This window comes from Dipodomys merriami, unplaced genomic scaffold (assembly GCF_024711535.1).
Source record: "Dipodomys merriami isolate MVZ:Mamm:240054 unplaced genomic scaffold, mDipMer1.0.p SCAF_6, whole genome shotgun sequence".
NCBI lineage: Eukaryota > Metazoa > Chordata > Mammalia > Rodentia > Heteromyidae > Dipodomys > Dipodomys merriami.
In genome coordinates, this window is record NW_027206179.1 from 22,213,448 (window position 1) to 22,227,010 (window position 13,563).

General features: G+C 42.4%; 1 long non-coding RNA gene across 1 annotated transcript; it reads right to left on the reverse strand.

Moving 5' to 3' along the window:
- Positions 1-2,804: 2,804 nt before the first annotated feature.
- Positions 2,805-8,692, reverse strand: LOC138813500 (uncharacterized). Its single transcript, XR_011367822.1, has 3 exons — positions 8,401-8,692; positions 5,644-5,755; positions 2,805-3,095 (listed from the first exon to the last, which is right to left on the reverse strand). It is a non-coding gene; the product is annotated as an uncharacterized lncRNA (long non-coding RNA).
- Positions 8,693-13,563: the final 4,871 nt, after the last annotated feature.

Consider the following 13,563-nt stretch of genomic DNA (forward strand, 5'->3'; position numbering starts at 1 on the left):
TGGAGAAGGGAACAGAGAGTTAGGCAGAAAGACACAATGCGTTGTGACATCAATCCTTTGTGACATCAATATCAATGCTAGCAAGTGCTCAGGCTATAGGGAATGGTCTTTGAAGGTTTTTTTTTTGGGGGGGGGGATTCCTAGAGCTTAAACTGTGGGCCTGTATGCTGTTCCTGAACTTCTTTTTTTGCTCAAGGCTAGCACTCTACCACTTGAGCCACAGTGCCATTCCCTTCTGCCTGGGCTGGCTTCAAATTGCAGATCTCAGTCTCCTGAGTAGCTAGGATTATAGGCATGAGCCACTGGCATCCAACCTGAAGATGTTTAAAATGGTAGTAATTTCTGGAGAAACACAGTCTCCCTCTGAGTGGCAAAGAACAGGAATCTCAGAAATGATGGGGAAGTTTATCTGGGGAGGACAGTTCCAGGTAGGTCTGGTTTGTTCCAGCTTGGGGCTCATTTCTCTTGATATAGTGTGAACTTACACCTCCCTACTTAGTGTACTACTTTGGCGTACACTATTTTTTATTTACCTCTAGTGTCTCAGTTGTTAATCAGGTTGTAAGCCACTTGAGGGGTAAGAACATATACGAGGCCCTGCGTTTGATCCAGAGACCCTAGAGGAAAAAAAATCATTTCAAATCCCCCACAGTGCCTTGCATTGCATTGCATTGCCGAATTCATCTTGGTGCATGGATTTCCTTTTAGAATGCTGAAGAAAATTTATATCCTTTAGAAAAGACATGTGTGTGTGTGTGTGTGTGTGTGTGTGTGTGCGCGCGCGCATGTGTTTTAATTTGTGAATTGTTGGAGAGCTAGCATAGGAAGTTATGATGTTCTTTATTGAGTTTATCACAAGAAATGTTAGCTGATTTCTAAATTTTCTTTAATAGGTCTAGAGGTTAAAAGACTTCAGGGGAAATTAGGAATTACATTTTCTGGGGGAAAGGAAAATAGAAGTAAATAAATTTCAAAGAAAACTCACATAAATGAACTAATGTCTGAGAAATGCTTGGCATGGGTCATGGTGGGCACAGACATGTTCAGGGTTTATAGGCTCCATCCATTACCAGGATTGCCATCATTATCATCATCATTATCACCACCAACACCATCACCACCACCACCACCACCACCACCACCTTAGATTCTAGAATTCCTGTGAGATTCCATAGACAAGGGATTCCTATATATCAAAACATGGCAATGAGCCAGGCACTGGTGGCTCATGCTTATAATCCTAGCTGCTCAGGAGCCTGAGATCTGTGGATCACAGATTGAAGCCATCCAGGGCAGGAAAGTCCATGAGACTCTTACCTCCAATTAACCAGCAAAATGTGAGAATGGAGTTATGGTTCACATGGTAGAGTGCCAACCTTGGGTGAAAAAACTAAGGAAAAACTCCCAGGCTCTGAGTCCAAGTCCTAGTCTTGACTCACAAAACGAACCCAATTTTGTAATTTCCTAAACACTCTTGAATTCAGTAACTTCTACAATGTTCCTAGGTCAAAAGACATTCTCCATTATTTCATGTATCAGTTCTAGCCAAACATCTTAATGTTTATGTGTTAGCCACTAGCTGTTTGAAAATGTGATAGAAAATAACAACGAAAATATTTCAACTTCATCCTTAAATCCCAATTAGTTACTAATGGATTGCTCACACATATTGGGCACTGTCTACAAATCTCAAAGCTTGAAATCAAATTGCAATGACTATCCTCATTTCCTGTTCCATGCTGAGTTTTCTTTTTAGATGGTACTTGCTTTTCATCTTAGCAACTGCTGAAAATCTAGCTTTGCCAAGATATAAAATCTCATCAGAAGGAAGGCAGGGTGATTGCCATACAGAAACTGCAAATTACCTTGACCTAATAGTTGTGTACAGTGTCTGTCAGGGGGTAAATATTGCCTCGTTGCTCTTGAAAATGTGACATATCACAAGGAATCCCTGTGTGTTTGCTACAGCTTCCCATGTGCCTCAGAGCAATTTGGGAACACTAAAGCAAGACTCCCCAACAGGTTGGACAAGGCCAGTTGTCTCATTGCTTGTTCTACATGGAGTCTTCAAATCTGCCTCCTTTCTCCTGGTCCGAGAGTATTTGAAAGTGCAGAAAAAAGATTGGGGGGCTGGGAAGGTGGCTCAGTGGTAGAGCTCTTGCCTTGCATGCATGAGGCCCTTGGGTTCGATTCCTCAGCACCACATAAGCAGAAAAAAAAAGCCAGAAGTGGCGCTGTGGCTCAAGTGGTAGAGCGCTAGCCTTGAGCTGAAGAGCTGAGGGACAGCGCCCAGGCCTAGAGTTCAGGCCCCACGACCGGACCTCCCCCTACTCCCCCCCCAAAAAAGAAAAAAGATTGGGCCAGAGGTTATTATCTTCCTTCCCGCTGTTTAGATCATTTGAAATGGATACATTTTCTCTGAGCTGTGGGTGAAACTGGGTAGCTTTCTGCAACTGCAGATGCACCTATGGGATAAAGAAAACACAGGGAAAGGACCCCGGGGACCTTGCCAGCTGTTCCTATAGGAGGTCGTTGTTAGTGACCACTCACCATTCCACGTAGCAAACTGAAGGCGAGTACAGAGAGGACATCAATGAGCATTTCCACTATAATTGCTTTTCAGCTCTTCTTCGCAGCTCAGCTCCATCCAACTCCCAGGCTAGTTGGGAGTCACCATGTATCATCACGCATTTGCGCATGTGTTGAGTTTGACCCTTGCCCTACAAGAAAAGCTGAGTATTCTCAGAACCCTATTTATTTCTACTCACAGGAAAGGTTTGCTTCTGATAGAAAGGAGAGCTCTTTAATTTTGGAATGCTACAGGTATGTGACATGACGGAGTACTGGACAGATTTCTCCCTCCCTGACTGCCCATCTTCTGAGCCAGGGCTCAGGCTCAGTAAGAATCCTATAGCAATTGGAGAGAATGGCACATCTCTCCCGCCTCTCCTTCCACGTGTTCTTTCTTAGCACTTAGCACTCTTCGTATTTGCTGCTCATCGTCTTCTTGATATGAAGGATGACACCACACAGACAGGGGAGGAGGAATCTTCCTGTGTTCTTGCTTGTGAGATCACAGCACCTGACACTTGAGACTGACAATAAAGATTTGTTAAATTAAAAAAATGAAATTCTGGAAAACCATACCATAGTATGATGAGCAGTGATTGTGTTTGAGACACAAAGCCATGCATCAACATTGGATGGACTTCTGAGGGCTTCTGCAGGTCATTAGAGCCAACTGGGAAGAATGAATATGTCAAACTCTCAATAGAGCATGCACTGGAGAGCATGTGCTATTACAGAGTCCAAGGTTTGTGCTTCTTTGATATGAAATGATGGGCCAGGTCCCTGAAATGGGTCTTTTTTTTTTTGCCCATCCTGGGGCTTGAACTCTGGTCCTGGGCACTGTCCCTGAGCTTGTTTTGCTCAAGGCTAGCACTCTACCGCTTGAGCCACGGCACCACTTCTGGCTTTTTTGTGTAGTATATTTTTTTTTATTTTTTTATTTAGTTTTTTTATTGTTGTTGTTTGTGGGGCTTGAATTCTTTTTTTTTTTCTGGGCCTGAACACTGGGCCTGGGTGCTGTCCCTCAGCTCTTCAGCTCAAGGCTAGTGCTCTACCACTTGAGCCACAGCACCACTTCTGGCTTTTTTTTTTTTTTTTTTTTTTTTTGCTTATGTGGTGCTGAGTAATCGAACCCAGGGCCTCATGCATGCAAGGCAAGTGCTCTACCACTGAGCCACCTTCCCAGCCCCTGTAGTATATTTTTAAGATAAGAGTCTCATGGACTTTCCATCCTGAGCTGGCTTTGAAACACAATCCTCAGATCTCAGCCTCCTGAGTAGCTAGGGTTACAGGCGTGAGCCACCGGCACCTGGCTTGAAATGAGTCTTCAATGTGGTGTGAATAATGTCTTTAAAAGGTTCAGAAGTGAGTGGGTTTGGAATAAAAGATCTTGGTGAGATTATGGATGGGTCTCTTTGGCAGTGACAGTATGTACACCTGACAAATAGAGAAGCCCTTGTCTCCTCAGAGTAACAGTAAGGAAGAGATGTGGGACATAAAGTGTGACATGTATGACATCACAGCTCCGATAGCCAACTTGTATTTAAAAATAATGCAATCTGGGTGCCAGTAGCTGGTTCTACCAGTAGCTCCTAGCTATTCAGGAGGCTGAGATATCAGAATTGTAGTTCGAAGTGCATGGGCAAAAAAGTCCATGAGACTCTGATTTCCAATTAATCATCATCATCATCAAAAAAAATGGAAGTAGAGCTGTGGCTCCAGTGGTAGAGCACTAACCTTGAGTGAAAAAGCTCAGGCTGTCCCAACATTCAAGCCCCAGGACTGGCACACACAAAAACAATTAGTGCAATTGATTTACTACAAGTATAATGCTCCTCACTACAGGACTTCAATGCTCTTATTTGCTCCTCCATCTTTTTCTGTTTGTTCTAGGATTTCTACCCTGCCTCCATCAGCTTGTTCCCTGAATAGGATTTGTCAGATACTCATAACGTCTTGGTCTCAGCTGAGATCATCAAGATACAATGATGTGACCTGAGAATGTGGCTTAGTGGTAGAGTGCTTGCCTCGCAGGCATGAAGCTCTGGGTTCAATTCCTCAGTACCACATAAAAAGAAAATGCTGGAAGTGGTGCTGTGGATCAAGTGGTAGAGTGCTAGCCTTTAGCAAAAGAAGCTCAGGGACAGTGCCCAGGCCCAGAGTTGAAGCCCTAGGATTGGCAAAAAAAAAAAAAAAAAGATACAATGATGTGTGAGGTCTAGACTTACCCTCAAAGAGCTTCCATTCATTTCTGATGATTCCCAAAATAAGATCTCTGGACACTTGTGTCCAATTGTTCCTGAAGAAAAGGATCCATTTCCAAGGAAATTGGGAATCTGAACTAATTGACTGTGTTTTCACTGAGGGACTTCTCTGATCCTCGCTAGGAATGGACACTGAGACTCTCAGGAGGGATGTTTGATTCACTGAGTTGAATTTCTTATACCACTGACAGTCCCCTCCCCACCACCCCGCACCTCCGTTCCCCAGCCTTGCTGTTCCACCAATCACATCTGATTAGTATGGTGTTTGGTGCATTTGGAGATGAATTTTCTGTTTACTGGGCCTTGTATGCACTGGCATAGTTCATCCGCCTCTGCTTCTTTTACTCAGAGGTCTGCTTTCTGGCTTCACTGAGTTGTGCATTGGCCAGTAACTAGTGAGATGGCCTCTGAATCACAATGCTAATTTCTGTGTCTCAGAACCACAGTTACCTGACCTGTAAGGCCCTGTGGCTTCAGCATGTCTGAACCCTGGTCTTTCTCAATCCCTCCCAGGCACAACTTGGAGGCCAGCCATCCTGGTTTTCTGATCGGTAGAGGGAGAGCAACCTATGTTTGTAACACCTCTCCCCTCCCCCATGCAAATGTTAAGCCGATCTAAATTGTATTTCAATGAAAGTATCCAGTTTCTGAAAACTCATCTTTTCTTCTACCTAATAAATGCTTCTGGGGAGCTCCCATAGCAGTGGGGACAGGGGGAAGCAATTTCCGATATATTTGCATACTGATTCCCATACATGCACGTTTAGTAATGGATCATATGTATTAAGCTATTACCATCCCAGTTTTGTACCTGAGAAAAGCTACCCTCCTAGCATCACACAGCTTCTTAATGGTGGAGCCCAAGTCTTCCAGACAGAGGGATCCAGTGTCAACATTTTCCCCAAGATGTCTGTTAGCTGTAGCTACAATAAACGTATCAGATGATAAATTAGAAAGAATGAAGTATTAAGAAAAAACACAGACAGTGAAAGTAGGGCATGGTGAGGGACACAAGGCACCAAGGTGGTGTTAGCTGGGAACAGTCCCCGCTTGAATTGAGTGACTAGCACCTGACTCATGAGAAAGAACCCTTCCACGGAGACCCTGCCAGGACACAGGGTTTCTTCAGAAACAAGCTGGGCCCAGAGGGAGGAACCTCCATGTTCAACTGCTCTGGCCTTCCCTTTTTTTTCTTCATCTTTCTGGGAACTCTTGTTGAAAAAAAAAAAAAGGCAGAATCCATTATTAGAGCATAACATGAGGCCGTCTCTTTTCCTTCATGCCTGGGTCTGTCTGCTCTTTTTGCCTTTTTCCTGTCAACAACCAGGCGCTACCGATCTTTTTTTCCTTTTTAAACATCTGGGTATTTCCCTGTTAACCTTTGACTAAATTAGAAAACTCCTCCCCCATATTCTGTTGATTCATTAAAGAATTTCATCCCAGGATCTGTTTGGATCTTGTTTGTTTGTTTTTCAGCACTGGGGTTTGAACTCAAAGAGGGACTCTTGTGAGATGCCCCTGAGTCACTGCCCCTGAATTACTCACCCTGCAGCTCTGTTTTCTCAGTGGTTATTTTTAGGAGAGGGTCCTACTTCCTGTCTGGGTTGCCTGAGGCTGCAGTCTGTCCACCTACTTTTATGTTTCTCATTTTTGCTGAGATCACAGGTGTGCCCTCATGTCCAGCTTCTCTCTGTAAAGATGGAGTCTTGCAGCCCTTTCCTGACTGGCCTTCAGCTTTGATCCTTCTATTCTCAGCCTTCCACGTAGCTAAGATTACAGGCATGAGCCACTGGCACCTCATTAGAATCTTGGTATGGATTCTTGAGAAATTAAACATCTCCAACTGACAGAAAATGTTCTGAGCCTTCTCTCAAGGACATGTGTTATGTTTTGTAATAAAAAAATTATTTTTAAAAATTCTGCACAAACAGAAAGCATCAGGCTTTGTTTGATCTGCTACCAAAAGGGGATCATGTCAAGGATGTATATATATATATATATATATATATATATATATATATATATATATATATATATATCCAGAAATGGGCAATTATTTTGCCTTCCAGCTGGATTAGAGAGAAAAACAGATTCACCTTGGCAACCATGTGTTGTGGATGGCATCACCTTACATCATTCTGGTATCATGTCACTGTGATCTTTCTCTCAAATCTCAAACCACAGCTTTAGAGACTTAGGAGTTAAAGGCTTAGGAGAAGGGGGGGGAGGGAAGAAAAGAAATAACCTTATTTAAATATTCACTGAGTCATTCTCATCTAGAGCTCTGTTAGCAGGTCTCCCCCACCTCCCTGGCAAAATGAGATGAGAATTGTTCTTTTTCCACTTTCTCTGCAGTGCTCTCCAGCCCTGCCTGTGCCTCCTCTCTCCTAAACCAGTGCCCACGCACTCCTGGAATCCCCAGCCCCTCCAACGAGAGCTGGATCACTTAGAAACGGGATCGTGTTATTGTGTGAAACGCAGTGCAATCCTGAGTCAGTCACTGCAAGATTGCAATTGCAGAGCCTAGGGCTGGAAGACGCCTGACTCTTTACATAGATTTTTTTAGTTCCTTATTTGAATGGCAGGAAACAAGACATTGACACAATCCTTGGATTTTATGAAGGGCACTAAAGATCCTACACTGAGGGTTATAATCCTCAGGAATCCTGAGGACTATATCTCTCCCATCCAGGAAAATTCTCTGCATCCTTTGTTGAACAACAGACACCAGAAACTGGACTGCCCCAGTAACTGATCTGTGTTTCTTCAGCTTCGAGAGTCTCACCACTGGCTTTGGTCTTGAATTAAATGGTATTAGAAGATTCACCATTGTGTAGAGTTATTTATTTAAGCTGTGTTTATTTATGGTCAGAGGCATTTGGACATGGTGACAGGAAAATTTTGCTATCAATAAACAGAAGACTGTCCCTTTGACAAAGTCAGGCTCTGGGTCTTCAAAACCACAAATTATATACAAATTCAAAGATTCCCTTTATAAACACTCTGCACACATTAGCTGTCAGGTCTGCAAAAGGAAGTTTCAAAGTTCTCCATTTACTGGATGCCTGACTAAGAAATAATGATATTTTTCATCTATTTTAATCTTCAAAGCTATTTTTAACACAACTAAGCATTTATACTTAGCCTTATAGTTACATACTGAGTTCTGTGGAATCACTATTATCTTGGACCACATTTTAAGAATTCTTCTCCAGATTTCATATTTAAATACATATTGAAAATAGAAGGTTGCCAAATAAATGGTAATTGCTAAATGGGCAATTAGCAACCTTAAAAAAATATAGAATTAGTCATGTGCTGGTGGCGTGTGCCTGTGATCCTAGCTCCGCATGAGGCTGAGATTTAAAGATCATGGTCTGAAGCCAGTCCAGGGAGAAAAAATCTATTTTATCTCTAGTTAGCCAGCAAAATGCCAGAAGTAGAAGTATGTTGGTGAAAAAGCTAAGGGACAGTACCCAGGCCTTGAATTCAAGCCCTTCTTTTGGCACACACACACACACACACACACACACACACACACACACACACAGAAGCAACAAGTACTTACTGCCTTAATCAGACTGACATCCAAATAAGGAACCAGCAAATCTCTCAAAGGGGACAAAGAAGTGGCCTGAGTTCTCTTATTTCTTCTATACTGGAGAGATTATTAAACATTCATTCCCTGCTCACTCTCCTTTGGAAAGCACTTCGCAGTAATTTATCACGTTATCCCCAGTCTGGGGAGGTCACCTGCTCTCCATTCATTTTACAAGCAGAGCCATCGAGGCCCAGTGGAATGCAGGAAACTCTCAGTAAACTTGAGCCCATTCTCAAATACCCAATTGACAGACTTGGGCAGGAAGGTGGCACATGAAATTTGGGTAAGGTTCTCTTGTTCCCTAGAAGAAAATAATGAGGGGTGGGGTTGTCTTGGAAACAAAGAAATACAGAGAACTTCTTGAAATATTCTAAAGGAACCACAGAGATTTAACTGGTATTGTTAATTTCATTCTCTCTGTCTCTGTCTCTGCCTCTGTCTCTCTCCACACTTTCCCCCTCCCCCGCCCCCCCCACATATAAATATATTATAATTTTGAACTTAAGGCTTCACATTTTAGCATTGTTGTTTGGGATTTGCTGTTTTTGTTTTGTTTTGGAAAGAGTCTGTGACTTGCTAATAACCTTGAAATTATGATTTTCAAGAACACATTTGTAGAAAGCCCAAGATGTTTTCTAAGGCCTTCAAACACAGTAGCACCCAGTTTCCAAACTGTTTCTCTAGTAGTCTTGTCCAGATTTGGATTTAGGAATTTTTTTTTTGGCAGTACAGGAGTTTGAACTCAGGGTTTCACACTTGCTATGTTGACACTCTACCACTTGAGCCCTGCCTTCAGCCCTGCCTTTTGTATCTGATTACTTTGGAGCAAGAGTCTCATAGACTTTTCTGTTTAGGATGGCCTTGAGCTGTGATTTTCCAGATCTATCTCTTGAGTGACTAGGATTACAGGAGTGAGCCCAAGGTGTCTATCTTCCAACTTATATCTTTATGAGAATTTATGCTCATTACTTGTGTCTTTTTTAGGTGATGAGTTTTGTTTGTTTTTGCCATAACCTTCAGGAACTCTTTACATGGAAGAACCAGTTATAGTTTAACTAAATACACACTTCATAAGAACCCTTTCTTAGTTTGCTTAATTGCTGAGGTTCATGGCCAAGAATTGTAGGTCCTAATGTACAGGATATTATTCAAGTAATAGTTGTCATATCATAGTCAACATTCTTTAAGGCTATTGGCAAGCCTACACTCTACCCAGCCTATCTTTAAGTAGATAGCTTGCTCAATACATATCCACCTACTAGGCTGATAGCTTGAGAGGCAGGCTGGAGTGAACAGGTACAGTAGGGAACTCTGTGTTTCCTCTCCGTCTCTTTTCGAGTCTTCTCATTTCTCATGACTGATTCACAAGTACCTACTACTGGGACATCTCTACAATGCCTTTCATAGCACAGAGAGTAATGATTAGCTACCTCTAGCCAGGAAGGTGGAGGCAATAAACAACTTTGGCCTTCACTTCTGGAGTTCTAGGAAGACTCCAAATGCAATTGTAGTATCTGGGCCTGGCTATCTCATTCAGCTCTGCAGAGGAATGAGGGCTATGCTGTCTCATCTTCTCGTGACAGAGAAAATACTCAGCCTGGGACTCCTATAGTTATACCTTGGTATTCCCCAAATCTAAGACTTTCCCATAATGTCTCCTACTCAAGGCCCATCCTGTCAGATACCTAAGGGAAACTGAGAAGGTATTCCCCTTGGGGTTCATTTGGGAAACTCCACACTGCCTTGTCTGGTTGGGAGATTTGTGTTGTACACTGGCATACTAAAGAAATTTTATGAGAGATAAATGTTTCATTTTGTTTATCCTCCATGATTTTTGGGTAACACCTATTGATGCAAACAAATGAACCTTGAGAGATGCAAGTCTATTTTTTTTTTTAAAGATAACTGATTCTCTGTATGATGTAGACTATCCTGGGACCTCTCTCTCTCATTGGTTAGCTAGCTTTTAGCATCCATCTTAGTGTTCACCTCATGCATAGTCATTTAGAGACTTCACAAGCTCTTCAGCTGTGTAAAGAGGTTGGAGACTTCTCCATAGCCTGAATGCAAGGGAGAGAAGAGATGGATCTAGTGTCTAGGGGAGACACAGAGAGGGACAAAGGGCACTAGGCAGGCCTAGTACCTGGTCTTATTGCCTTCAATCCATTTCCAGAAGAGGAAACTGAGTCATAGACAAGTTAAATAACCTGCTGAAGGTCACACTACTAGTTTGGACTATGGCTTTAAGATGAATCCCTATTTCCAATCTCAAATCCCATACTTTCCCCACACTCTCACTACCATACTGCGCTTGGTGTTAATATCGCACTATTATTAACATGGCCATCAAAGGGGAATCATGGCGTAGTGGGTGACAGCAGGCTCCAATCTGTCCTCCAACACGCTGACCTCTTCCAGCTGTGGCAAATGACACTGTCTGGGCTCCTTGACTCTAGGAGAGAGACCCTCTCTATCGTCATCCTCAGAGGAGTTCTGTGCTCAGAAAAGGACTAACGTGTCCAAATGTTATCCACTGTTTGTATCACTACAATTCGTAGCTTAAAGCTCATATTTTCCATGCTTTGTTTTAAACAGTCAAGGCTTGGTTATTAACTATCAGGAGCCACAGGAACCAAAGGTAAAATGACATTCTTCTCCTTGCTCACTGCTATGGAGCTGAGGGAGGCTGAAAGGTCTTAATAGATGGAAAATGAGTCACTCATCAAAACTGGGTAGCCTCCATCACTGTGCAGTCAGCAGAGGGAGGTGGAAATTATCCTTCTTGTTTCTCTCCTTGCTCTGAGGATCAGAACTAAAGGCATCATGGTACAGACAGAGAGCTGAATTTTGCTGGGTCAAATACATTCTTGCTGATTCACTATTATGGCTAGAACACATAGAGATGAAGGGATGTTTACTGAGAGCTCAGTCATTCTCTATCTACTTACTCATGGGCTCTTACATTGATTAATTTAATAGCTTTATCCTCTAATCTTACAAATAACTCTGTGTGTGTATATATGTGTGTGTTGCATCAGAGTGAAGCAATTATTACCTTCCTGTACGATAGGCTGAACATTTTTACCAGGGTTAAAAAGCAAAGAAAAGTAAATCTAAAAGAGCCTCCAGTATTTCCTTTAATGTTCTGTGGTCTCTTTTTTTTTTTTTGTCTTCACAAATTTGATTAAGTTCAAAATTAAAATTTAAGATTGGAAGTGCATCTAATACATCAAATATATTTTGATGACACATAACTCCGGTGCAGACTTGAATTTTGTAATTCTATCTGGGTCAGCTATGTAAATCAACAACATTAATGAGCTTTATTAAATCATCTTAGTCAAAGCTCCACTGTCTTAACTGTTTACTTAATTCTGCATCTGACAAAAAACAGCTGTCACCTTCTGACAGATCCTGTTCTGAATGAGAATTTTCTTTTTACAAGGGAAAAAAAATGGAGTCAAGTGGCAACCCGCTCGCATTGATGGAACCCATGGAAAGGATACTTGAGAGAATTCAGGTTATAGATCCTGGTTTGCTGTTAAGAAGGATTATTAGTGCAGGGAAGAAGCTCACAGAGACACTGTGGCTTCTGTCCTTTTTTTTTTTTTTTTTTTTTTTTCTGACCAGGGTGGAGGAGAGAGGAAGTATATACGGGGATTTGAACTTGGACCTTGCACTTTTAGGCTGGTGCAATAGTGTTGAGTCACACTTCCAGTCCTGTTTTTGCGCTGGTTATTTTTGATATAAGGTTTCACTTCCCATGCTGGTATGCTCCTGAGCTGTGTTCTGCCAACTTTGGGGGTTCCTCCTGTCCCAGCTGGGAGCACAGACCCAAACACAGACCCAAGCACAGGCCCAAGCCCAGGCCACTGCATTGAGCTGCTGCAGAGATGAAAGAGCTGAAATGTCAGGCTTACAGCCTACCAAGGAACATACTTAGAGTTTAGGGTTTCTTTCTTCCTTAACTAGCACAGATAAATAAATGCTCAAAACATAACATCATGATTCAGGAAACAAAGCTAGGTGATCCTAACATTGGAAATAGTTTGTTAAGAGCTTGATTTTGTGTGTGTGTGTGTGTGTGTGTGTGTGTGTGTGTGTGTGTGTGTGTGTGTGTGTGTGTGTGTGTGTGTGTGTGTAGTTAGATGGAAAAAAATGACATCATTCTCTTTCTTTTTGGTGGTGTAAGGGGTTTGATCTTGTTAGGCAGGTGTTCTATCTCTCGAACCACTTGAACCTCAGTTCTTTTACTTCAGTTTATGTTACAAGTAGGACTTTTGCCCAGTGCTGGCTGGCCTGGTCCATGATTATTCTACATCTGTGTCCGATGTAACTGGGTCCACAGCTATGTACCAACATATCCACGTTGTTGGTTGAGATTAGAGGTCTGACTGATTTTTTCACTGGCCCCAAATTTGTTTTTTGTTTAATATAATTTGGAAATATTTGAAATGACTATGGTAATATTTCAGACAATCCTTTTTTTTTTTTTTTTGTCGGTCGTGGGGCTTGAACTCAGGGACTGGGTGCTTCCTTCAGCTCTTCAGCTCAAGGATAGTACTCTACCACTTGAGCCACAGTGCTACTTCCAGTTTTCTGGTGGTTAATTGGAGATGAGTTTCGCAGACTTTCCTGCCCGGGCTGGCTTTGAACTTTGATGCTCAGATCTCAGCCTCCTGAGCAGCTAGGATTATAGGCGTAAGCCACCAGTGCCCAGCTACAAACAATCTTTTTTCTAACATCAAATCACTAAGTCAAAATCAGACCCTAAAACTCTCTATGGAAAAGTTCTGGGATGCTCAAACAAGCCATAGCCTTCACTCTTCCTGCAGTCATTCACATGAAAGGGAATGGAGAGCGATGAGAAGATAATCAGCTGTGTGGGTGACAGGAGAGGTCTGACACAGACATGGTCTCCAGAAAAAAAACAAGCATGTCACTGTAGCCAATGTCTAAGATAAGTCAGATTCCCAAATCTTGAGATGGTCAGGAGAGGGATCTAGTCTTGGTAAGTTCCAAACAAGCCAATTGGTGTGTGTGTGTGTGTGTGTGTGTGTGTGTGTGTGTGTGTGTGTGTGTGTGTGTGTGTGTGTGTGTGTGTGTGTGTGTGTGTGTGTGTGTGTGTGT